The sequence below is a fragment of the Nomascus leucogenys genome, chromosome 4, assembly GCF_006542625.1.
Source record: "Nomascus leucogenys isolate Asia chromosome 4, Asia_NLE_v1, whole genome shotgun sequence".
Lineage (NCBI taxonomy): Eukaryota > Metazoa > Chordata > Mammalia > Primates > Hylobatidae > Nomascus > Nomascus leucogenys.
This window is the reverse complement of record NC_044384.1, coordinates 58,321,479-58,347,813: the sequence shown is the minus strand read 5'-3', so window position 1 is coordinate 58,347,813 and position 26,335 is coordinate 58,321,479. Positions and strand designations below refer to the sequence as shown.

The following is a 26,335-nucleotide window of genomic DNA, read 5'->3' as shown; positions in this document are numbered from 1 at the left end:
TTCCAAATCAAACCCTACTGGAAAAAAAAATGCAATAGAGGGACTAAAACAAAACAAGACCCAGTTGTGGTGGCTCATACCTGTAATCCTAGCAACTCCAGAGGCTGAGGCAGAAGGTTAAAGCCAAGAGTTTGTGACCAGCCTGGAGAACATAGCAAGATTCTGTCTCTACAAAAATTAAAAATTAGCCAGGCATTGTGGCATGCACCCACAGTCCAGGTTACTTGGGAGACTGAGACAGGAGGATTGTTTGAGCCTAGGAGTTGAAGGTTGCAGTAAGCTATAATCATGCCAGTGCACTCCAACCTGGACAAAAGAGTGAGACCCATCTCTAACGTAAGTAAATAAAAAACCAAGACAAAGCCATAAACCCAAAGGATAAAGAACAAGACAGTAGATGATAAAAATTTAGAAGTACAGATGCTACAGAGAAGGACAAATAATTGACTTAGTAGGCTCAAGAAAATCTGAATCTTCAGGCAGAAATGTGGAAAGCTGAGAAGATCTTTTTTTTTTAATTTTTTTTCATTAATTTTTTTTTGCACACAAAACAATAAACATTTTCTTAAAATACATACAAAAAAAGATGCATATCAAACATATTAGGAAGGTTGCACATGGGAAGACGGGGAATACAAAGGGGAGTGGGAATTAAAATAAATGAGAGAGGGACTTTGTATGGATCAATGATAATAACTCAATCCTCTATTTGACAAAGAAGGAGAAGGAAGAGGAAGAAAAAGAAAGTGGGATAAAGGATCAGAAAGGGAGGAAAATAGAAAAAATTAGAGTATGACTCCAGGGTAGACCTGTTTTGTTGTCGCTGGGTTGGTTGGTTGGTTTGTCTGTTGTATTTTTCATATGTTTCGCCATGTTGGCCAGGCTGGTCTCGAACTCCTAGCCTCAAGTGATCAACCCGCCTCGGCCTCCCAGAGTGCTGGGACTGCAGGCGTGAGCCACCACGTCCAGCCCCCACATTGCTTCTGGCCTCCGTGGTAGACCTCCCAGACGGGGCAGCCGGGCAGAGGCGCTCCCCACATCCCAGACGGGGCGGCCGGGCAGAGGCGCTCCTCACTTCCCAGACGGGGCGGCCGGGCAGAGGCGCTCCTCACTTCCTAGACGGGGTGGCAGCCGGGCAGAGGCACTCCTCACCTCTCAGACGACGGACGGCCGGGCAGAGGCGCTCCTCACATCCCAGACGATGGGCGGCCAGGCAGAGATGCTCCCCACCTCCCAGATGGGGCGGCGGCCGGGCAGAGGCTGCAATCCCAGCACCCTGAGAGGCCAAGGCAGGCGGCTGGGAGGCGGAGGCTGCAGTGAGCCAAGACCACGCCACCGCACTCCAGCCCGGGCAACACCGAGCACGGAGTGAGCGAGACTCCGTCTGCAGTCCCAGCACCTCGGGAGGCCAAGGTGGGCAGATCACTCGAGGTCAGGAGCTGGAGACTAGCGTGTCCAGCATGGCGAAACCACACCTCCAGCCAAAGGAGAAAAACCAGGCCAGGTATGGTGGCTCACACCTGTAATCCCAGCACTTTGGAAGGCCAAAGCAGGTTGGATCAAGAGGTCAGGAGTTCAAGACCAGCCTGGCCAAGATGGTGAAACCCTGTCTCTACTAAAAATACAAAAATTAGCCGGGCATGGTGGCAGGCACCTGTAGTCCCAGCTACTCGGGAGGCTGAAGCAGGAGAATCGCTTGAACTTGGGAGGCGGAGGTTGCAGTGAGCTGAGATTGTGCCACTGCACTCCAGCCTAGGCAACAGAGAGAGACTCTTGTCTCAAAAAAAAAAAAAAAAAGAAAATGGGACTCAAAAAAGCAGATAGGGCCGGGCACAATGGTTCACGCCTGTAATCCCAACACTTTGGGAGGTCGAGGCAGGCGAATCATTTGCGGCCAGGAGCTCAAGACTAGCCTGGCCAACATGGTGAAACCCTATCTCTACTAAAAATACAAAAAAATTAGCTGGGCATGGTGGTGCATGCCTGTAATCCCAGCTGCTCAGGAGGCTGAGGCAGGAGAATCACTCGAACCTGGGAGGTGGAGGTTGCAGTGAACTGAGATCCTGCCATTGCACTCCACCCTGGGCAACAAGAGTGAGACTCCACCTTTTAAAAAAAAAAAAAAAAAAAAAAAAAAGGCTGGGCTCACACCTGTAATCCCAGCACTTTGGGAGGCCGAGGCAGGCAGATTCACGAGGTCAGGAGGTCGAGACCATCCTGGCTAACATGGTGAAACCCTGTCTCTACTAAAAATACAAAAAATTAGCTGGGTGTGGTGGCAGGTGCCTGTAGTACCAGCTGCTGGGGAGGCTGAGGCAGGAGAATTGCTTGAATCCGGGAGGCAGAGCTTGCAGTAAGCCGAGATCGCACCACTGCACTCTAGCCTGGGCGACACAGCGAGACTCCGTCTCAAAAAAAAAAGCAGATAGACTCCCAGATTGCCATTCCCATTACTAGCATTCAGAGGACTAGAGGTATAAATCTCTAGAAGGAGTGAAACAGAAGGTCTACAGGCTTAACAGGCACAGTTGAGGATGCAAGTATCACACTGACAACAGAAGGAATAAATAGGAATATACACACTGATTGCTGAAACCCACTCTATTCATTCAAAACCTTCTTTGCCTACTCAAAGGCTCCTAGAGGATAGCAGCCAAGCCTATACCTTCTATTAAGGAAGTGGAAAGATTGTGTTCTACTGATCATTCTGAAGATGAGTACTACTGAATTTGGCAAGCCCTAGAGAAAATTCCTAAAAATACTGATAAGGTCTACCTATAATCACTAAGACACACACACAAACACACACCCTATAATCAGGAGTCTACCAGCCACTCCACCATCCAAATACGCACAATTTCCAATCACTTTTAACCATGAGCAGTTAAACAAGAATCACCACAAATACAAGAAAAACCTTAACATGAAGAAAAAACACGAAAAAAGTAGCTTTGAAGACAAAATTAGAGACAAAAACTAAAAATAAGCTAATTTGTCATGAAACAGATATACAAGAACAGCATACAAAAAAGAACTCTTGAAAATTAAAAACACTATAGAAAAAAGTGAAAAAGTCAACAGATGCATCAGAAGGTAAAGACAAGGAGCTCTCCTATAAAGTAGATCAAAATGACTAAGATGGTACACGGGAGAAAAAAAAAATAAGAAAATCAGAGGACGAGCCATGAGGTCCAATCGGCCATTAACTGGACCTTTCAGAGAATAGAAGAAAAGCACTGGGGAAAAAAAAAATCAAGAATTCAAGAAATTTTCCTAGACCTGAATGACATGAGTTTCCAGATTAAAAGGGCCAAGATTGCCAGGTGCAGTGGCATGTCTATAATCCCAGCTACTCTGGGAAGCTGAGGCAGGAGGATCACTTGAGGCCAAGAGTTCCAGACCAGTATGAGTAACAGAGCAAGATCTACCACGAAAAAAAAGAAAAAAAAAATATTTTTTGAGACAGAGTCTTGCTTTGTTGTCCAGGCTAGAATGCAGTGGCACAATTTCAGCTCACTGCAACCTCCACCTCCCAAGTTTAAGCAATTCTCGTGCCTTAGCCTCCCAAGTAGCTGGAACTACAGGCATGCACCACCACACCTGGCTATTTTTTTTTTTTCTCCAAGATGGAGTCTCACTCTGTTGCCCAGGCTGGAGTACAGTGGCACCATCTCGGCTCACTGCAACCTCCACCTCCTGGATTCAAGTGATTCTCCTGCCTCAGCCTCCTGAGTAGCTGGGATTACAGGGACGCGCCACCATGCCGGCTAATTTTTTTTGTATTTTTAGTAGAGATCAGGTTTCACCATGTTGGCCAGGCTGGTCCCGAACTCCTGACCTCATGAACTGCCTGCCTCGGCCTCCCAAAGTGTGGCAATTATAGGCATGAGCCACTGCGCCTGGCCTTTTTTGTATTTTTAGTAGAGACAGAGTTTCACCATGTTGGCCAACCTGGTCCCAAACTCCTGGCCTCAAGTGATCCACCCACTTTGGCCTCCCAAAGTGCCAGGATTATAGGCATGAGCCACTGCACCTGGCCAAAAAAATTTTCTAATAAGCTGAGCACGATGGCACACGCCTGTAGACAGGCCCAGCTACTCGGGAGGCTGAGGCAGGAGGATGACATGAGCTCAGGAGTCTGAGGCTGCAGTCAACTATGATCATGCCACTGCACTCCAGACTGAGTGACAAAGCAAGACCCCATCTCTTTAAAAAAACAAAAAAACAGGGCCAGGCACAGTGGCTCACGCCTATAATCCCAGCACTTTGGGAGGCCGAGGCAGGTGAATCACGAGGTCAGGAGTTCAAGACCAGCCTGGCCAACATGGTGAAACCCTGTCCCTATTAAAAATACAAAAAAATTAGCTGGGCATGGAGGCAGGCACCTGTAATCCCAGCTACTGGGGAGGCTGAGGCAGGAGAATTGCTTGAACCAAGGAGGTGGAGGTTGCAGTGAGCTGAGATCACACCACTCACTGTACTCCAGCCCGGGCAACAGAGCGAGATTCTGAGACACAGACACAGACACACACACACACACACACACACAGCAGGGAGGGGACCTAAGAGTATCTAGAACAATGGATGAAAAAAAATTATCTTTTTTTTTGAGACAGAGTCTCGCTCTGTCACCCAGGCTGGAGTGCAGTGGTGCAATCTTGGCTCACTGCAAGCTCCGCCTCCCGGGTTCACGCCATTCTCCTGCCTCAGCCTCTCCAAGCAGCTGGGACTACAGGCGCCCGCCACCACGCCCGGCTAATTTTTTGTATTTTTAGTAGAGACGGGGTTTCACCGTGGTCTCGATCTCCTGACCTCGTGATCCGCCCGCCTCGGCCTCCCAAAGTGCTGGGATTACAAGCGTGAGCCACCGCGCCCGGCCCTATTTTTTATTATTATTTTTTTTTTGAGATGGAGACTCTCTCTGTTGCTCAGGCTGGAGTGCAGTGGCGCAATCTTGGCTCACTGCAACCTCCGTCTCCCGGGTTCAAGCAATTCTCCTGCCTCAGCCTCCTGAGTAGCTGGAATTACAGGCACGTGCCACCACACCCAGCTAATGTTTTTTGTCTTTTTAGTAGAGACAAGTTTTCGGTGTATTGGTCAGGCTGGTCTCGAACTCCTGACTTCAGGTAATCCAACCGCCTCGGCTTCCCAAAGTGCTAGGATTACAGGCATGAATCACCGTGCCCAGCCCCCAAAACATTTTTTTCAGCCTTTCCATGTTTCTGCTGGCAATGAGGAAAAAAACTTTAATTTTTAAAAAACCTAGCATAGGCTGGGCGCGGTGGCTCACACTTGTAATCCCAGCACTTTGGGAGGCCAAGGCGGGTGGATCACGAGGTCAGGAGATCGAGACGACGGTGAAACCCCGTCTCTACTAAAAATACAAAAAAATTAGCCGGGCGTGGTGGCAGGCTCCTGTAGTTCCAGCTACTTGGAGAGGCCAAGGCAGGAGAATGGCATGAACCCGGGAGGCGGAGCTTGCAGTGAGCCGAGATTGCGCCACTGCACTCCAGCGTGGGCGACAGAGCGAGACTCCATCTTAAAAAACAAAAACAAAAACAAAAAAAACCCTATCATAAGGATAAAAAGATGACTCTCAAACTTCTAGAGGGGGGAAAAATCCATGTCCCAAGTAGAATTCAATGCCCAATTAAGTGTGGAGTCTAGACTATTTTTCAGATATGCAGGGTGTCAAAAAATTTAACTCCCAAACATCTTCCTCTAGGGTCTACAAGAGAATGTGCACCAAAAAATAAGCGTGTTAAAATGAAGAAAAGAGGAAGGAGTTCAGAAACCAAACAAAAAAATGAGACTGCACATGTGTGTGCTTACTTAAGTTTATATGAATAAATATAAGTATAAATAAGTTAGTTTAAAGGAATTTTTTAAAAAGAATTACTATTGGCCAGGCACGGTGAATCATATCTGTAATCCCAGCACCTTGGGAGGCCAAGGCGGGTGGATCACCTGAGGTCAGGAGTTCGAGATCAGCCTGACCAACAAGGAGGAACCCCGTCTCTACTAAAAATACAAAATTAGCCAGGTGTGGTGGCAGATGCCTGTAATCCCAGCTACTTGGGAAGCTGAGGCAGAAAAATCTCTTGAACCCAGGAGGCGGAGGTTGCAGTAAGCTGAAATCGAGCCATTGCACTCCAGCCTGGGCAACAAGAGCGAAACTCCATCTCAAAAAAAAAAAAAAAAAAGATTTTTTTTTTTTTTTGAAACGGAGTCTCATTCTGTCACTTAAAAAATAACAGAGTAGGCTGGGTGCAGTGGCTCACGCCTGTAATCCCAGCACTTTGGGAGGCCGAGGCAGGCTCATCACCAGGTCAGGAGATAAGAGACCATCCTGGCTAACATGGTGAAACCCAGTATCTACTAAAAATACAAAAAAATTATCTGGGCGTGGTGGCGGGTGCCTGTAGTCCCAGCTGCTCAGGAGGCTGAGGCAGTGAGGCAGGAGAATGGCGTGAACCCAGGAGGCGGAGCTTGCAGTGAGCCGAGATTGCACCACTGCACTCCAGCCTGGGTGACAGAGCGAGAAACCATTTCAAAAAAAAAAACAGGGTAGATTTACACTGATATTAAAATACACTTAGCTATAATATTTAACAGTTTAGTTCCAACATATGAATTTATAGAGATTAACAGAACAAAATAGACTCTAAAAATAGGCCTGAAATACAAAATTAGCTGGGCATGGTGGTGGGTGCCTGTAATGCCAGATACTTTTGAGGCTGAGGCAGGAGAATCACTGGAACCCGGGAGGCAGAGGTTGCAGCAAGGTGAGATGGCACCATTGCACTCCAGCCTGGACGACAGGGCAAGACTCCATCTCAAAAAACAAATAAATAAATAAAATAAAAATAAAAATAGGCCCTAATCCATCAGGGAATTTAGTACATATAAAGGTGGTACTGATTTCATTCATTTCAAATTAATGAAAAAAGATTACTCAACAATTGCTGCTAGCTGGGCCACACACCTGTAATAACAGCTACTCCAGAGATGAGGCAGGAGGATTGCTTGAGCCCAGGAGTTTGACACCAGCCTGGTCAACATAGCAAGATTCCATCTCAAAGAAAAATTTATTAATCAGAGTTTGAGGCCAGACTGGGCAACACAGTGAGATCTCATCTATACTAAAAAAAAAAAAAAAAAAAAATCAGCCAGGCGTGGTGCATACCTATAGTCCCAGCTATTCAGGAAGCTGAGCTGGGTGGATCGCTTGAGCCTGGAAGATCAAGGCTTCAGTGAGCCGTGATTACACCACTACACGCCAGCCTGGGCGACAGAGACCCCATCTCCAATAAATTAATTAATTAATTAATTGGTGTTAGAAAAACTGGGTAACCATCTAGGTAACCTATTCTAGTTTATGAGTAAGCAAATGTTCAAGAAAAATGTTAATCATTAAAATAAAAACATTAAAACACAGATTAAAGTATGGGAAATCTTTTTTTTTTTTTTGAGATGGAGTTTCGCTCCTGTTGTCTAAGCTGGAGTGCAATGATGCAATCTTGGCTCACTGCATCCTCCGCCTCCTGGGTTCAAGCGATTCTCCTGCCTCAGCCTCCCGAGTAGCTAGGATTACAGGTGCACACCACCACGACAGGTAATTTTTTTGTATTTTTAGTAGAAATGGGGTTTCACCACGTTAGCCAGGCGGTCTCCAACTCCTGGCCTCAGGTGATATGCCCGCCTCGGCCTCCAAAAGTGCTGACATTACAGGCATCACCGTGTCCAGCCAGGAAATCCTTAAATATTTGTTTTCACGTGAGAAATGCCTTTTAAGCCTTGTCACAAAATTGAGAAGCCAAGTTTGAAGGGCAAAACTGGGGAAAAATACTGGCAAGAAATAGCAAAAGCTAATAACCAAAATATACTTACAGGGAAAAAACTATAAATGGCTGGTATAATAGATAACAAGATAATAATACAAATTAAAACCAACACAAAATATCATTTTTCACCTATCAGACTGGCCAAAGATCAAAAAGTTTAACAACACACTCTTGGTAAATGTTTGTATCAGGTACCTTACATTACTACAAGTGATTCAATGTCTACGCAGGACAATCCACCTATCAAAATTATAAATGCTAATTTTCAAACAGTTTAATTTCAGGCCTGGCGTGATGGCTCACGCCTGTAATCCCAACACTTTTGGGGGGCCAAGGTATGCGAATCACCTGAGGTCAGGAGTTCGAGACCAGCCTGGCCAACATGGCAAAACCCCGTCTCTACAAATATACAAAAATTAGCAGGCGGGCACCTGTAATCCTAGCTACTCAGGAGGCTGTGGCAGAAGAATTGCTAGAACCCAAGAGGCAGAGGTTGCAGTGAGCTGAAATCGTGCCACTGTACTCCAGCCTGGGCGACAGAGCAACACTCTATCTCAAAAACAAAACAAAAAAATCAACAGAAACAAACTACTAATAGTAAACAATATGGATGAACCTTGCAATCATTCTGAATAAAAAAGCTAGACACAAAAGAGTACATACTGTATGATTCCACTTTTCATGAAATTCTGTCTTTTACAAAGGCACTAATAAAAAAAGAAAAAAAAAAAATTCTAGGCCAGGCAGGGTGGCTCACACCTGTAATCCCAGCACTTTGGTGGGCCAAGGCGGGCAGATCACGTGAGGTCAGGGGCCCAAGACCAGCCTGGGCAACATGGTGAAACCCCGTCTCTACTAAAAATACAAAAATTAGCCAGGTGTGGTGGCGTGTGCCTGTAGTCCCAGCTATTCAGGAGGCTGAGGCAGGAGAACCACTTGAACCCAGGAGGCAGAGGTTACGGTGAGCTGAGATCATGCCACTGCACTCCAGGCTGGGCAACAGAGCGAGAGACTGTCTCAAAAAAAAAAAAGAAAAGACATTCTAGAGAAAGCAAACTAATCTACAGTGACAAAAAGCAGCTCAGTCATTGCCTGGGATCAAGAGTGGAGAAAGGGATATTAACTTTTGGAGGTGACAGAAATGTTCTTTATCTTGACTATAGTGGTGATTCCACGAATATTTACATCTGTCAAAAGCTACCAAATTGTAATTTTAAGAGAGTACAGTTTATTATACATAAATTATGCTTTAATAAAGCTGTCCAACAAATAGAGATATAAGTTATATGAAACCATGACTAAGAAACATTATTAAACCAAAAAAGCAAAGTGCAGAAGAGAGAATGTAGCATGCCTCCCTTTGTGTAAAGAGAGAAAAGGGAGATGGTGGAAGGAAGAGAATATATAGAATCATATGCCTTTTATGCATAAAATATATCTGGAAGGAGACACCAACTAATAATAGTGATGATTTTTAAATAAGAGAACTACTAGACCAAGGGCCAGGAGTATGAGAAAAGCTTACTTTTCACTATATACCCACTGAAATGTTTTATCATGTAGACATATAACCTTGTTGAAAAATAAAAATGTAAGTTAAAACTCTCTGAAAATATAAAGTACATTTGGCACACTGATTAATCATCTTGGAAGATACTAAATCATAAAATTACATGCCACTTACCTTAAAGAAATAATATATCACCTTTTTCTTCAAGTTGATTGATAGATGATGCTTCTAATGAATGATATTTCTTATCACTTACTGTATGTTTAGTAATCTTTAAAAAAAACTCTATAGTCAAAGACAATCTGTTGGAAAAAAAATAAAAATACAAAAATATCACTACTAACTGATACATTAAAACAACGTAGACAAAGCTAGACTAAAAAATGGCCCAGTCAGGTGCAGTGGCTCATCCCTGTAATTGTAGCACTTTGGGAGGCGGAGGTGGAAGGATCAAGGATCACTTGAGCCCAGGAGTTTGAGACCAGACTGGGCAACATGATGAAACTCTCTCTCTTCAAAAAATACAAAAATTAGCCTGGTGTGGTGGCACATCTGTAGTTCCAGCTACTTCGGAGGCTGAGGTGGGAGTATCACCTGAGCCCAAGGAGATAGAGGCTGGCAGTGAGCTGTGATCATGCCACTGCATTCCAGCCTGGGTGATACAGTGAGATCCCCATCTCAACAACAAAAAGCCTGTGATGATTTTTCACTATTATATGCAAAACATTACACAACTGCTGTGATCCCAGAACTTTGGGAGGCTGAGGCGGGTGGATCACGAGGTCAGGAGTTCAAGACCAGCCTGGCCAAGATGGTGAAACCCCATCTCTACTACAAAGTACAAAAATTAGCCAGGCGTGATGGCGGGTGCCTGTAATCCCAGCTACTCGTGAGGCTGAGGCAGAGAATTGCTTGAACCCGGGAGGCGGAGGGTGCAGTGAGCCGAGATCGAGCCACTGCATTCCAACCTGGGCTACAGAGCAAGACTCCGTCTCAAAAAAAAAAAAAAAAAAAAATTAAAGAACTGCATGGTCACCATCTCAATCTTACACCATATAATACCGTTTTTCTTAAAATATAATCACTACTTCTTATCCCACCTCCACGACAGACTTATACTTTCCTTCTGAAAAGACACCAGGCTTGATCACATCCCTTATTTTGGCCTCAGTGGGGACAGAGTATCTATACTTCCCTGACCTGATCGTCTTGGCCACCTGACTTACTTTGGCCAACCAGATGCCAGCCTATAGTTATCAAGCTGTACCAGTATCATTTGTTTTTTGTTTGTTTGTTTGTTTGTTTTGAGACGGAGTCTCGCTCTGTCGCCCAGGCTGGAGTGCAGTGGCGCAATCTTGGCTCACTGCAAGCTCCGCCTCCCGGGTTCACACCATTCTCCTGCCTCAGCCTCCCCGAGTAGCTGGGACTACAGGCGCCCGCCACCACGCCTGGCTAATTTTTTTGTATTTTTAGTAGAGACAGGGTTTCACTGTGGTCTCGATCTCCTGACCTCGTGATTCGCCCGCCTCGGCCTCCCAAAGTGCTGGGATTACAAGCGTGAGCCACTGCGCCCAGCCTCATTTGTTAAAAAAATAGTATTCTTTACCCATTGAATTGTCCTGGCACCTTTTTTAAAGATCCATCGCTGTAAATGTATGGTTTTATTTCTGGACTCTCAATTCTATCCCATTGGTCTTTATGATCTTATACCAGGACTACACAATCCTTTTTTTTTTTTTTTTTTTTTTTTTGAGACAGAGTCTCGCTCTGTCGCCCAGGCTGGAGTGCAGTGGCGCAATCTCGGCTCACTGCAAGCTCCGCCTCCCGGGTTCACGCCATTCTCCTGCCTCAGCCTCTCCCAGTAGCTGGGACTACAGGCGCCCGCCACCACGCCCGGCTAATTTTTTGTATTTTTAGTAGAGACAGGGTTTCACCGTGGTCTCGATCTCCTGACCTCGTGATTCGCCCGCCTCGGCCTCCCAAAGTGCTGGGATTACAAGCGTGAGCCACTGCGCCCAGCCTCGTTTGTTAAAAAAATAGTATTCTTTACCCATTGAATTGTCCTGGCACCTTTTTTAAAGATCCATTGCTGTAAATGTATGGTTTTATTTCTGGACTCTCAATTCTATCCCATTGGTCTTTATGATCTTATACCAGGACTACACAATCTTTTTTTTTTTTTTTTTGAGACAGAGTCTCGCTCTGTCGCCCAGGCTGGAGTGCAGTGGCGCAATCTTGGCTCACTGCAAGCTCCGCCTCCCGGGTTCACGCCATTCTCCTGCCTCAGCCTCTCCGAGTAGCTGGGACTACAGGCGCCCGCCACCACGCCCGGCTAATTTTTTGTATTTTTAGTAGAGACAGGGTTTCACCGTGGTCTCGATCTCCTGATCTCGTGATCCACCCGCCTCGGCCTCCCAAAGTGCTGGGATTACAAGCGTGAGCCACCGCGCCTGGCCCACAGTCTTGATTACTGTAGCTTTCTAGTAAGTTTTTAAAAGATGAAGTGTGAGCCCAAAACTTTGCTATTCTTTTTCTTTTTTTAGAGACTACGTCTCTCTATGTTGCCCACGCAAGTCTCAAACTCCTGGCCCCAAGTGATCATCCCATCTCAGCCTCCTGAGTAGCTGGGACCACAGGCACATGCCACCTTACCTGGCTAATTTTTTTATTTTTTGTAGAGATGGGGTCTCCCTGGCCGGGCGCAGTGGCTCACGCCTGTAATCCCAGCACTTTGGGAGGCCAAGGTGGGCGGATCACCTGAGGTTGGGAGTTCGAGACCAGCCTGACTAACATGGAGAAACCTCATCTCTACTAAAAATACAAAATTAGCTGGGCGTGGTGGTGCGTGCCTGTAATCCCAGCTTCTCGGGGGGCTGAGGCAGGAGAATCACTTGAACCCAGGAGGCGGAGGTTGTGGTGAGCCGAGAACGTGCCATTGCACTCCAGCCTGGGCAACAAGAGCAAAACTCCGTCTCAAAAAAAAAAAAAAAAAAAAAGAGATGGGGTCTCCCTGTGTTGCCCAAGCTGGTCTCAAACCCCTGGGCTCAAGCCATTCTCCCACCTCAGCCTCCCAAAATGCTAGGATTACAGGTGCTTGAGCCACTGAGCCCAGGCTAAAAGAATTTTTTTATTGATACATAATGATTGCACATATTTCTGGGGTACATGTGACATTTTGATACAGACATACAACCATGTAATAATCAAATCACGGTAACTGGGATAATTCATCACCTCAAACACTTATTACTTGTATCAGGAACATTTCAAATCTCTTCTAGTTATTTTGAAATATGCAATAAATTATTAACTACAGTCACCCTAGTGAGCTACCAAACACTAGAACTTATTCCTTCTAACTGTATTTTTATAACCATTAATCACCTTCTCTCTATCCTCTCCTCCCCCACACCCTTCTTAGCCTCTGGTAACCACTATGCTACTCTCTACCTCCATGGGATCAACTTTTTTATGGCTCCCACACACAAACGAGAATATGCAGTAAATCTTTCCATGCCTAGCTATTTCACTCAACATAATGTCTTCCAGTTTTATCCATGTTGCTGCAGACAAGATTTCGTATTTTTATGGCTGAATAATATTCCATTCCATACCACATTTTCTTTATCCATTCATCTGCTGATGAACACTTACTTAGGTTGATTCCATGTCTTGCCTATTGTGAGTAGTACCACAATGAACATGGGAATGCAGGTATCTCTTCCATATACTGATTTATTAAAGCAATTATTTTCTTAATTTCCTTTTAGGATGGTTCATCACAGTGCACACAAAACTAATTTTTGTACACTGATCTTGTGTCCTATAACGTCATTAAATTTAATTAGTTCTAATAGGTTTTTTTGTGTGAATTTCTTAGGATTTCCTACATGTAAGATCATGTCATCTGCAAAGAGAGAGAGTTTTACTGCTTCCTTTCCAACCTGGATGCCTTTTATTTCTTTTCCTTTTGCCAATCTACCTTGGCTAGAACCTCCAGTGGAAACCTCCTCCTTTCCACTGTTGAAAGAAGTGGCAAGAGCAGGTATCTTCATCTTATTCCTAAGTTTAGGGGGAAAGCTTTCAGTCTTGCATACTGTTAGGTATGATGTTAGATGTGGATTTTTCACAGATGCCCTTCTATTTCTAGTTTGTTGAGCGGTTTTATCATGAAAGGATATTGGATTTTGTCCGATTTTTTTTTCTGCATCTATTGAGGTAATCATGTCCGTTTCTTTCCTTTATTCTATCAACATGGTGTGTCATACTGATTTTCATATGCTGAACCAACTGTGCACTGCAGGGATAAATGCAACTTGGTCAATGTGTATTATCATTTTTATAAGTTGCTGGACTCAGTCTGCAAATATTTAGTTGAGGATTTGTGTGGATATATTCATTAGAAATATTAATCTGTAGTTTTCTTGTGATGTCTTTGCCTAGTACCAAGGTCTTTTTAGTACTGTGTTGTCTTTTTAGTACTAAGGCAATACCGGCCTCATAGAATGAACTAAGAGATCCCTCCTTTTCTATTTTTTGAAAAGTCTATGAAGGATTGGTGTTAATTCTTCTTTAAATGTTTGGTAGATTGCATCAGTGAAGCCATCTGAGCCTGGGCTTTTCATTTTTGGAGGTATTTTTATTCAATCTCTTTGTTATAGGTCTATTCAGATTTTCTATTTCTTCTTGAGTCAGTTTATATGAACTTGTCTATTTTATCTAGGTTATCGAAATGGTTAGCATACCATTGTTCATATTCCCTTTTACCCCTTTTTATTTTGGTAACATCTCTCATTCCTTATTTTAGTAATTTGAGTCCTCTCTCATTAAAAACCTTTTTTAAAAAGATAAAAGTAGCCAGGTGTAGTAGCTCATGCCTATTATCCCAGCACTTTGGGAGGGCAAGGTGGGAGAACTGCCTGAGCCCAGGTGTTCAAGACCAGCTTGGGCAACATAGCAAGACCCTATCTCTACAAAAAATAAATTAGCCAGGTGTGGTGGCACACACCTATGATCTCAGCTACTTTGGAGGCTGAAGCGGAAGGATCACTTGAGGCCAGGAGTTCTACTCCAGCCCTGGGCAACACAGCAAAACTTCAAAACAAAAAACAAACAAACAACAACAACGAAATAAAACACAAGGTGCCCCTGAGTCTGGTGACACATGCCTATAGTCCCAGCTACTCAGGAGGCTCATGTGAGAGGATCACTTGAGTCCAGAAGTTTGAGCCTAGACTGTGCTATGATCCTGCCTACGAACAGCCACTGCACTCCAGCCCGGGCAACCCAGCAAGGATCCATCTCAAAAAAAAAAAAAAGCAAAACCCACAAGGTGGGTGGATTTGTCCTATCAGATATCAAGATTTACTATAAAACCACGTTAATGTGTGATATTGTTTCAAGGATAAACAAACAGACCAATGGAAAAGATCAATGACACAAAATAGACCAGAATCAAACCAAGTATTTAATATATATGATCATTTGGTTTTTAAGAGACAGCACTGTCGCCTTAAAGAAATAGTATTGGGATAACTGGATATCACATGGGGGAAAAATGAAATTGGATCCCTAGGCTGCTCTGCCTAAGGAGTAGCCATTTTTTATTCCTTTACTTTGTTAATAAACTTGCTTTCACTTTACTCTAAAAAAAAAAAGAAAAGAAAAAAATTGTATCCCTACCTCATACAATACTAAAGTCAATGCCAAATGGACTGACTACAGACCTAAAATGTGAAAGGTGAAAATATTAACTTACAAAGGATTGGTATGCACAGATTATACAATATGTATAAGATATCCTACAAATTAATAAAACAGCCAACCAAAGGGAAAAATGGGCCAGTAATACTAACACTTTGGGAGGCTGATGCGTGCAAATCTCTTGAGCACAGGAGTTTGAGACTAGCCTGGACAACATGGCAAAACCCTATCTCTACAAAAAATACAAAAATTAGCCGGGCATGGTGGCGTTCACCTATAGTCCCATCTACTTGGGAGGCTGAGGCGGGAGACTGCAGTGAGCCTTGATCGCACCACTGCACTCCAAGCTGGGCAACAGAGTGAGACTCCGTGTCAAATAAATAAATAAATAGGATACAGAGCTGATTTAATTTTAGAAATGTTAATAATAGATAACATCGGCTGGGCGCGGTGGCTCGCGCCTGTAAGCCCAGCACTTTGGGGGGCCAAGGTGGGCAGGTCACCTGAGGTCAGGAGTTTGAGACCAGCCTGGCCAACATGGTGAAACCACATCTCTACTAAAAATACAAAAATTGCCCGGGCATGGTGCACGTCTATAATCCCAGCTACTCAGGAGGCTGAGGCAGGAGAATCATTTGAACCTGGGAGGTAGAGGATACAGTGAGCCAAGATTGCACCACTGCACTCCAGCCTAGGCAACAGAGCAAGACTCCATCTCAAAAAAAAAAAAAAATAGATAACATCAACAAGTCAAATAAAAACAATTACCCTATTACTTCAATGTAGCCACCTTCCCCCTCCAAGTCACTTCTTAAAATTAATCAGCCTTTTTCCTACACAACCCTAGGACTATTTTGCCCAACCTCATCTTGATGTCTTTTTTTTACTTTTTTCTTTATTTTGTTATTTATTTATTTATTGCCCTTAAATAGTCTCCTATCCAATCGTCTTGTACTTCAACACACCACTGGAAACTTCTAGCCATCTCAAGGTACAGTAATTCCATCAGATTTACTGCAGAATCAAGCCCAGTATTACGCCTCTCAATCCCAACATAATTTACTGAAGGACTTTTTCCCCAAGCTGCTATGAAAGCCTCTTCAGTTCCATAAAACACTGGTGCAAATTCAGAAAGCCATCTAAACAGCTGGGAAAGATTTCTCTTCTGGGACAACAGAGTAGAGAGTAAGTTCTCAGCAATACTTAGCTTGAAGATGTCACAAAGCAAAGACGGCAAAGTCTACCGAGAACATCAGACCTCTCACACTTAAGGCCTTCAATTTGCACAGATCCACTCCCACCAGTCAAATGCAAGTCCGTCTTTTTTTTCCTCTCTTTTTTTATTCTCGCTCTGTCACCCAGGCTGGAGTGCAGTGGTGCAATCTCGCCTCACTGCAAGCTCCACCTCCCAGGTTCACGCCATTCTCCTGCCTCAGCCTCCTGAGTAGCTGGGACTACAGGCACCTGCCACCACGCTGGGTTAATTTTTTGTATTTTTAGTAGAGATGGGGTTTCACCATGTTGGCCAGAATCGTCTTGATCTCCTGACCTAGTGATCCGCCCGAGTTGGCCTCCCAAAGTGCTGGGATTACAGGCATGAGCCACTGCGTCCGGCCGCAAGTCCGTCATATCAGTTACTTTCCCTTACTATCTTGCTTCTAACTCTCCTTACACTGCTGATCACTTCCTTTCTTAAACTCACCCACATGAACCCTTTTTCTTTTTTTTTTTTTTTGAGACTGGCTCTCACTCTGTCGCCCAGGCTGGAGTGCAGTGGCGTGATCTCAGCTCACTGCAATCTCCGCCTCCCTGGTTCAAGCAATTCTCTTGCCTCACCCTCCTCAGTAGCTGGGACTACAGGCACGCGCCACCACACCTGGCTAATTATTGTATTTTTAGTAGAGATGGGGTTTTACCATATTGGCCAGGCTGATCACGAACTCCTGACCTCATGATCCACCCACCTCAGCCTCCCAAAGTGCTGGGAATACAGGCATGAGCCACCACCACACCCAGTCATGAACCCTTTTTCTATGAAAAGCAGCTTCCCCCATTCAATCTCTTCACAATACAAATTCTACTTTAATTGAATTTGTATTTAATTTAAATTTAATTTAATTAGCCTTAATTGAAAATTCACTCTCTGCCAGGCACAGTGGCTCACACCTGTAATCCCAGCACTTTGGGAGGCCGAGGTGGGCAGACCATGAGGTCAACAGATCGAGACCATCCTGGCCAACGTGATGAAACCCCGTCTCTACTAAAAATACAAAAAAGTTAGCTGGGCATGGTGGCACGTGCCTATAGTCCCAGCTACTTGGAAGGCTGAGGCAGAACTGCTTGAACCCAGGAGGCAGAGGTTGCAGTGAGCCGAGATCTCATTACTGCACTCCAGCCTTGCGACAGAGCGAGACTGTCTCAAAAGAAAAAAAAAGAAAAAAGAAAAAAATTCACTCTCTTAAAATTATACCCTTTTCTCTAAAACTCTCCAGTAGTGGCTAAATGGTGGCCCCCCAAAAATACACCTATGTCCTAATCCCTGAATTAGGGATTGTGAATGTATCTTATTTGGGGAAAAAAGGTCTTTGCAGACATAATCAAATTAAGGATCTTGAGATGTGATCATCCTGGATTATTCAGGTAGGCCCTAAATCCAGTAACAAATATCCTTAAGAGAGTGGCACAGATATCCTTGTAAGAGAAGGAGACAGACACAGACAAGAGAAAATGATATGAAAATGATGGCAGAGATTGGAGTAATGTGGTCATAGGCCCAGGAACGCCAGGGCAACCACCAGAAGCTAGATGAGGCAAGGAACAAATTTAAGATAATAAATTTCTATTGTTTTAAGCCATCAAGTTTCTGTTAATTTATTACAGCAATCTTACACAAAATTCTTTACACGTCTCTTGCCATTCTGCTATCAAACTTTCTTTCTTCATTGTTGTATTCCTACTGATCACCAGAATTCTTCAATCACAGTTTTCTTCTCCAAATCACACTGATACCACCATCAACTCCAAAGTTCACATGGATCACCACAGATCCTTAATCTCCTTAATAATTTACCAATTCTTAATGCATTTCAACTATACAACCTTTTAACCACATCAAAGGGACAAGAGACAAGTATTGACTGCAAATCTGAGTCTAGTGGCTTGTCAAATTCATAACTCCTTTCTGAAAAACTTGCCATGGCCACAGGCACCTCCTTTAAAAAAACAAAAAACAAAAAACCTTAGACAATTCATAGTTACATTCTGAAAGTCCTGACCCTGCTACGCTTCCCATAGCTAACTAGATCAAGTGTGGGTTTGTGACCCAAGAGGTGCCAATATCTAGTCACTATAAAGCAGGGTTTTCCAACCTCACCGCTATTAACATTTTGAACCACATAGAGTCTTTGTTATGGAAGGGCTGTCCTGTGCATGGAGGAGCAGCACCCTTTTTAGCAACAGCAGCAGCAGCCCCGACCTCCATCCACTAGATGCCAGTAGCAACCCTTCTCCTAGTCCTCACAATCAAAATATCTCTAGACACTACAAAATGTCTCCCCAGAGGCAAAATCACCCTGGGTTGAGACCTACTACTATAACAGCAAAGAACTAAATTAGGAATTACAGGATACCTGCTGCTTGAGGAATTAAAACAAGGCAAGCCTACTGCTAGAGCTGTACTATTCTCAGCCACCTTCTGAGTCCTGAAATATATTCAGGTTTCTGTAAGACCTGGTGAATTGTTCTTCAGCAAAGCCTAGTGTTTGGTGATTTCTGTTCTTTTCTTCCACAAGATCTAGCTCTGTAAACAGTCTTCTCTTATTTCTACATATCCTCCCAATGAACTACTATTATTTAAGGTACCCCAAGTATTTCTCACATTCTAAAATGCCTAATAGATCACTTGAGGTCAGGAGTTCGAGACCAGCCTGGACAACATGGCGAAACTCCATCTCTACTAAAAATACAAAAATTAGCCAGGCGTGGTGGTGGGCGCCTGTAGTCCCAGCTACTCGGGAGGCTGAGGCAGGAGAATGGTGTGAACCCAGGAGGTGGAGCTTGCAGTGAGCCGAGATCCCGCCACTGAACTCCAGCCTGTGCGACCGAGTGAGACTCCATCTCAAAAAAAAAAAAAAGACTAAATTTATCTTCTGAATATTATCTATTTTTGAAGAAAAATTTAATCTAGTGTCTTGTGATAACAACAAACTTTAAAACACTAGTTGAACAAAATATAAAAGTAAATTTCAAATTTCCATGGGAACGAGATTATCTTTTCAAAAGCAACAAGTATTTGTTTAACAACTCGATTTTCTGATGGGCTAAAATAGTCTACAACTACAGTGTGTGTGTGTGTGTGTGTGTGTATCTTTTTTATATATGAAAAACTACAGGAGAGCACCACCATGTCTGGCTAGTGTTTTTTTGTAGAGACGGGGTTTTGCCATGTTGCCCAGGCTGGTCTCGAACTCCTGGGTTCAAGCGATCCACCTGCCTCAGCCTCCCAAGGTGCTAGGATCACAGGCGTGAATGTGAACCACCATGCCTAGCCTATGGTATATATTTTAAATATATATAATGATAGATGCTGGGTATAGGCATATTCCCCACCCTCAAATAGCTTATGGAGAAATTATCTAAGTGGCGCATATCTTCTAAAACTGAACAGTATCTGTGTTACAAAAAATAATACTTGGCCGGGCATGGTGAGCCGAGATCATGCCATCACACTCCAGCCTGGGCTGCAAGAGCAAAACTCCGTCTCAAAAAACAAAAAAAGGGGGTGGGGGGGCGGGGGCCGGCGCTGTGGCTCACGCCTGTAATCCCAGCACTTTGGGAGGCTGAGGCGGGTGGATCACGAGGTCAGGATATCGAGACTATCCTGACTAACACGGTGACACCCCGTCTCTACTAAAAATACAAAAAATTAGCCAGGCATGGTGGCAGGCGCCTGTAGTTCCAGCTACTCAGGAGGCTGAGGCATGAGAATGGCTGAACCCGGGAGGCGGAGCTTGCAGTGAGCCAAGATTGTGCCACTGCACTCTAGCCTGGGCAACAGAGCGAGACTCCGACTCCAAAAAAAAAAAAAAAAATAGGCCAGGCGCAGTGGCTCATGCCTGTAATCCCAGCACTTTGGGAGGCCAAGGAGGGGGGATCACGAGGTCAGGAGATCGAGACCATCCTGGCTAACACAGTGAAACCCCGTCTCTACTAAAAAACACAAAAAATTAGCCGGGCGTGGCAGCGGGCCCCTGTAGTCCCAGCTACTCGGGAGGCTGAGGCAGGAGAATGGCGTGAACCCGGGAGGTGGAGCTTGCAGTGAGCCGAGATTGCGCCACTGCACTCCAGCCTGGGCGACAGAGCGAGACTCCATCTCAAAAATAAATAAATAAAATAAATAAAAATAAGTAAATAAATAAATAAAAAGAATAATACTTGTCACAAAGACTATACTATTTATAGGGGATAAAAGTAAGTTAAATTTAATCCTCTCCAATGATGCCATAATAGAAACCTTTCCTGGGCCAGGGGTGGTGGCTCATACCCGTAATACCAGCACTTTGGGAGGCCAAGGTGGGCAGATCACCTGGGCCCAGGAATTTGAGACCAGCCTGGGCAACATAGTGAAATCCCGTCTCTTCAAAAAAAAAAAAAAAAAAAAAAAAAAGAAATCTTTCCTAATATAATGCTACTTAGAGTCCTACATAATTTTTAAGAGTATAAGGGGATCCTAAGACCAAAAAGTTTGAGAAACACTGCATTAAAGTAATACTTACTGCTACCTTTTAATTTACCCTCTGAGTTTTTATCTGTGAGAATCTTACGTATGCTGCCATAAATGTTTAAAGTTCTTAGAAAAGCTCCTGATATATCACCAGTGCTTAAGTGTTAGCTATAATAATATTAATAATTAGCTATAATAATATTACAGGGAAAATGTTTTCATGAAAAGATAGAAAATATTGGCCAGGCATGGTGGCTCACGCCTGTAATCCCGACACTCTGGGAGGCCGAGGCAGGTGGATCACCTGAGGTCAGGAGTTCAAGACTAGCCTGGCCAACATGGTCAAACCCCGTCTCTACAAAAATATAAAAAAACTAGCTAGGCATGATGGCAGGTGCCTGTAATCCCAGCTACTCCGGAGGCTGAGGCCAGAGAATCGCTTGAAGCCTGGAGGCAGAGGTTGCAGTGAGCCGAGATAGCACCGTCTAGGCGACAGAACAAGACTCCGTCTCAAAAAAATAAAAAATTTACTTAGTTACTCCTGGCTTCGCTTAACTACTTGCCAACTCAATTTCCATATTATCATTATCCCTTTCAGTTTCAACAACTACATTAATTCTAAACATTCAATTATTTACCTTAAAGCAATAGTGCTCAAAATGTGATATGGGGACTCTCAGGATTCCTGAGATCAAAATCATAGGAGAAGGCCGGGCGCGGTGGCTCACGCTTGTAATCCCAGCACTTTGGGAGGCTGAGGCGGGCGGATCACGAGGTCAGGAGATCGAGACCACGGTGAGACCCCATCTCTACTAAAAATACAAAAAAAAATTAGCCGGGCGTGGTGGCGGGCGCCTGTAGTCCCAGCTACTCAGAGAGGCTGAGGCAGGAGAATGGTGTGAACCCGGGAGGCGGAGCTTGCAGTGAGCCGAGATCATGCCACTGCACTCCAGCCTGGGTGACAGAGCGAGACTCTGTCTCAAAAAAAAAAAAAAAAAAAAAGAAAAAAGAAATCATACGAGAGTAAAAGATTAAAAGTACAAAACAGACCAATGAATTCTAATGCAACAGAATGCAAAACACATGTAGACATGGTTTCAGATTCTACATTGCAACTAACATTTAAGAAATTACCACTTGTTAAGTTTTGTTGCAGAATCAGAGTATTACAACTACTGAAAAAGCTAAAATACCCCACCCAACATACTGGTCATAAACTTCAACCAGAAACATATATAGCAACAGATTGATAGGAGAATCCAGCTGTCTTCTATCAGGCCAAACATTAAGGAGATTTACAAAAATGTAATACCATCACCATTCTTTCACTAAATTATTTTGGAATATAGTTTTTCATTAAAATGTTATTTATTAAATATATTAAGCTAGGTGTGCACACCTGTAGTCCCACCTATTTGGGAGGCTGAGGCAAGAGGATCACTTCAGCCCAAGAGCTCAAGGCCAGACTGGGCAATACAGTGAGCCCCTGTTACTAAAAAAAAAAAAAAAAAAAAAAAAAAATTTAATTAAAATTAAAATGTTATTTATATTATGCTGTAGTTTAATTATTTCATATGAATTAATATATGTGAAATTAATTCCTAATACAGTAACTGTCAATAGATATAAACCTATATAAACAAAAGCTACTTGGAGTCCTACATAATTTTTAAGAGCATAAGGGGATCCTAAGACCAAAAAGTTTGAGAACCACTACATTAAAGTAATACTTAATACCACCTTTTAATTTACCCTCTGAGTTTTTGTGTGAACCTTACGTGTGCTGCCATAAATGTTTAAAGGAAGCTGAACAGAGCAGAGGATATAAATCTTCCTTTAAGCATTGTAATGCAATCAAGCATAAGATGTATATGCCCCTTCCCCTCAGGAAAAGAAAAGACATGATGGCTGGGTTAACAGAATGCTCTTATTTGCCAAAAGTAACTACAATATTATAATACAGCTATAATACAGAACTTATACAGAAAAAACAGAACCAAAGGATTTTCATTGAATGAGCCACAGAAAAATACGAAAGTCAGGGTTACAAAAGGGGTAATACAGTCCTTAAGTTAATTATCTACAGTAACAATTTTACTGGAGTTGGTTTCTAGTACCTAAATTTTAATCACCTTCAATAGAAGGTATTCCAAGAACTCTATGTGGAACAAAAATCTGCCAATAAAAGTCATGAAAAAATATTTAACTATTAGAAAAACAATCCATTATTCGAACTGTGCAGCGCTGGTCACCTTCATTAATAGAATAAATACAATCAGCTCTGCATAATAAATTACCACGCTAAAAAGGACTATCTGGCAAAAGAAATTAATGGCATTCATTAATTAGGGTACTTTTTTAGTTATTCTGTGAAGCATAATTTATCAATTTAAATGCCAGCACCTTGTATGGGACGGACATTAAAAAAATTACTTGGCTGGGCATGGTGGCTCACGCCTGTAATCCCAGCACTTTGGGAGGCCGAGGCAGGCGGATCACCTGAGGTCAGGAGTTCAAGACCAGCCTGGCCAACACGGTGAAACCCTCTCTCTACTAAAAATACAAAAAATCAGCCGGGCGTGGTGGCACCTGTCTGTAATCCCAGCTACTCGGAGGCTGAGGCAGGAGAATCGCTTGAACCCTGAAGGCGGAGATTGTAGTGAGACGAGATCTCGCCACTGTCCTCCAGCCCGGGCGACAGAGTGAGACTCCATCTCAAAAAAAAAACATTACTTGTTCACTACAGGATTATAATATTGATTGAGAAAGGTGAAACAGTAGCATATTTTCCTCAGTTAGCAACGATAAAGGAGTTCTAGTCTGTAAGCCAGGACAAATTTTGGAATTGTGCTTCCTAAGTCACACATCTGACCCAACAGTGATATTCTGCATTCTGCCTAAAAGGGAAAAAGTGGCTCTATTACAGTCCTAGTTTCCTCATTTCCTCACATGCTCTAGGCCTGAATTTGCGGCTTCCAAATTAAGCACTTTTTAAAGCACTTCTCATCCTACTCCCATGTCTAATTCCATTGATTAGATTTTTTGCTTTTCAAATAAAAAAAAAAAATTCACCAGGCACAGTGGCTCAGGCCTGTAATCCTAGCACTTTTGGAGGCCCAGGTGATCACTTGAGCCCAGGAGTTCGAGACCAGCCTGGGCAACATGGCAAAACGCTGTCTCAACAACAAATACAAAACTTAGCCTAACATGGTAGCGGACGCCTGTAGTCCCAGCCACTCAGGGAGGAGGAGGTGGGAGGATTGCTTGAGGCCGAGGAGGGAGGTCAAGGCTGCACTGAGCCGTGATTACACCACTGCAATCCAGTCTAGGCGACACAGCGAGACCCCGTCTCAAAATAAAGTAATAACTTAAAACTTTATTCGTGTTGGTGTCCTGTGTAAAGCAGAAACTAAGGACTTGATCAGAAGACAAAGTCAATATAGCATAGTTCACTGCAACCTGGATGTTTTCAACTGAAATCCATGTTTTATCCAGTTTTTTAAAAAACCCAATGTTGGTGGGGGGACTAACCACACCTTATGCCACCAAGTAGTGCTTTTGTTTCCTGCGAAGGTTATTTATTGAGATATCATTTTGTAATACTATCTAGATACTGTGTGCTGCGATTCCTGTTTAAAGGAATCTCATTGCAGCTAAGACTACAGAAAACATGGTTCATAGTACTTCTCAAATCGCAAAGCTTGAGCTCCTTCCTCCTCCTCTTCCTCCCTCCCCTGGTCCCCGCTGCGTCTCCATCGCCCCGGAAAATAAAGTACACGCCGGATTTTCGGACGCATCATTGAGAGGCGGACGGAGAGGAGGTAGTCTTCTAATTGTTGGACTTGCTATCCCATTCTGCCCGTGCCAAATAAACCCCCATAGTAAAATACTCTTAAACCGTGATAAAAATCGAGGACCCAATTCTCTTTGGCTCGCCTCTCTCCATCGCTATAAACTTCACTGCGGCCCTCAATGCACTCATTTCTACTCCAGAGCCGCCCTACCTGTGCCGAGACCCCCATCTGCAGCACGAATTACTCTGTGACCTTGGGACCGCTCCCCTCCCAAGCTGAAGGCTGTAAAACCAAGACCCCACAACGCGCCCCGCAGACTGCAGAGGCCTCCAGGCTCAGGCCGGGTCAGCGGGTTGCGGCGGGGGGCGGCGAGCGACTGGCTCCGGGGAAGCGCTGGGAAGAGAAAACGCTAGGGGCGGAGACGGGGCCCGGGGCTACCTGCGGGACCAGAACTGGCAATGCCCCGGTGCTAGCAATGGCTGCACGCCACCTCGGGGCTCCTGGGGCCCTCGCGGCAGTGCTGGGAACTCTGGCCCTGCCCCGTCCGCGGTCACGACCCCTTATGAACTCCGACCGCCCAGCAAGCAGCGGCAGGTGGTGCGCGGCCGCGCGAGCACGTTAGCTGCCTACCTCAGGCGACGGCGTCTTGGAGCCTAGAGCCTCCCGCCTCCCTCCCAGGGGCGCGAAGAGCTGGGACCGAAGCAGTAGGAAGAGGCGTGCGAGGCAACACGCCACCGAGGGTGGAACAGGAAGAGGGGGAACTGTCCGCTCCCTGGAGGGGCTGGCAAAAGGGAGGTGAAGACACAGGCGGCGGGGACCGTCAGAGACGCTCGCGTACCTTCCTTTTGCCTGGCGGAGGGTCAGACTAGAGCCAGCGGATCGCCTCACATCCGGGTATCAGGAGACACTCAGCTGCTTCTGCTGCGGCCGCCGCCTCCCCCGCGGCGCAAACACCAAACTTCCGGCGACGACGGCGACGCCTCGCTCGTCAGATGGGAGTTACCTGTGACCGTCTTGGGTGCGCTTGCGCAACGCTCTTCTTCAGCCCTAACCGGCTCAGCTGACGTGCCCAGAAGTCGAAGATGGCCGCCACGCTCACTGCGTGTCACGCAGTTTTTCACCCGGGCCAGGACGGCTGGGCGTCGGGGAAAGGCGAGCGAGTGTCCATCCTCAACTCAGCGCAGGCGCGGTGGGAGGCCTAGCGCGCGCGCCTCCGCGGGTGGTCGCCTGGCAGGGAAGTGGCGGCGCCCCCTAACGGCGGCCGCTTGTCGTTCCTGGGGTCATCGCTTTGAGCTAAAAACCACCCAGGCCCCCAGCGGTTGTGGTTTACCTTGGAAATTTGTCGCAACTGGTTGCCATGTAGGTTTTGGCTGCTTCTGTCTGCGATGTATAATCCAAGTGCCTTTGGTCTTCCATATGAGCCAGTGTAAAGAAGGAGGGTGGGGCCGGGCGCGGTGGTTCACGCCTGTAATCCCAGCGCTTTGGGAGGCAGAGGTGGGTGGATCATTTGAGGTCAGGAGTTTGAGACCAGCCTGGCCAACATGGTGAAACCCCGTCTCTACTAGAAATACAAAAATTAGCCGGGCGGTAGTGGCGTGCGCGTGTAATCCCAGCTACTCGGGAGGCTGAGGCGGGAGAATCCCTTGAGCCTGGGTGGCGGAGGTTGCGGTGAGCTGAGATTGGGCCACTGCACTCTAGTCTGAGCGAATGAGACCCTGTTTAAAAAAAAAAAAAAAAGGAATGCAGTCCCTGCACTGCCCTC

General features: G+C 44.8%; 1 protein-coding gene across 6 annotated transcripts in view; it reads right to left on the bottom strand.

Annotated features, from left to right (window-relative positions):
- Positions 1-25,821, bottom strand: part of ESCO1 (establishment of sister chromatid cohesion N-acetyltransferase 1) — a 73,823-nt gene extending 48,002 nt beyond the window's left edge. For 2 of the 6 annotated variants that reach the window (XR_004029648.1, XM_030810663.1), the window contains exons 1-2: positions 25,412-25,821; positions 9,529-9,656 (exon numbers count right to left, since the gene is read on the bottom strand). The gene's annotated coding sequence lies outside the window, so the exon portion shown is untranslated. Of the gene's footprint in view, positions 1-9,528; positions 9,657-25,203 lie in introns of all 6 variants that reach the window. The other 4 variants (XM_003262012.4, XM_030810665.1, XM_030810664.1 and 1 more) reach the window with 3 other exon arrangements.
- Positions 25,822-26,335: the final 514 nt, after the last annotated feature.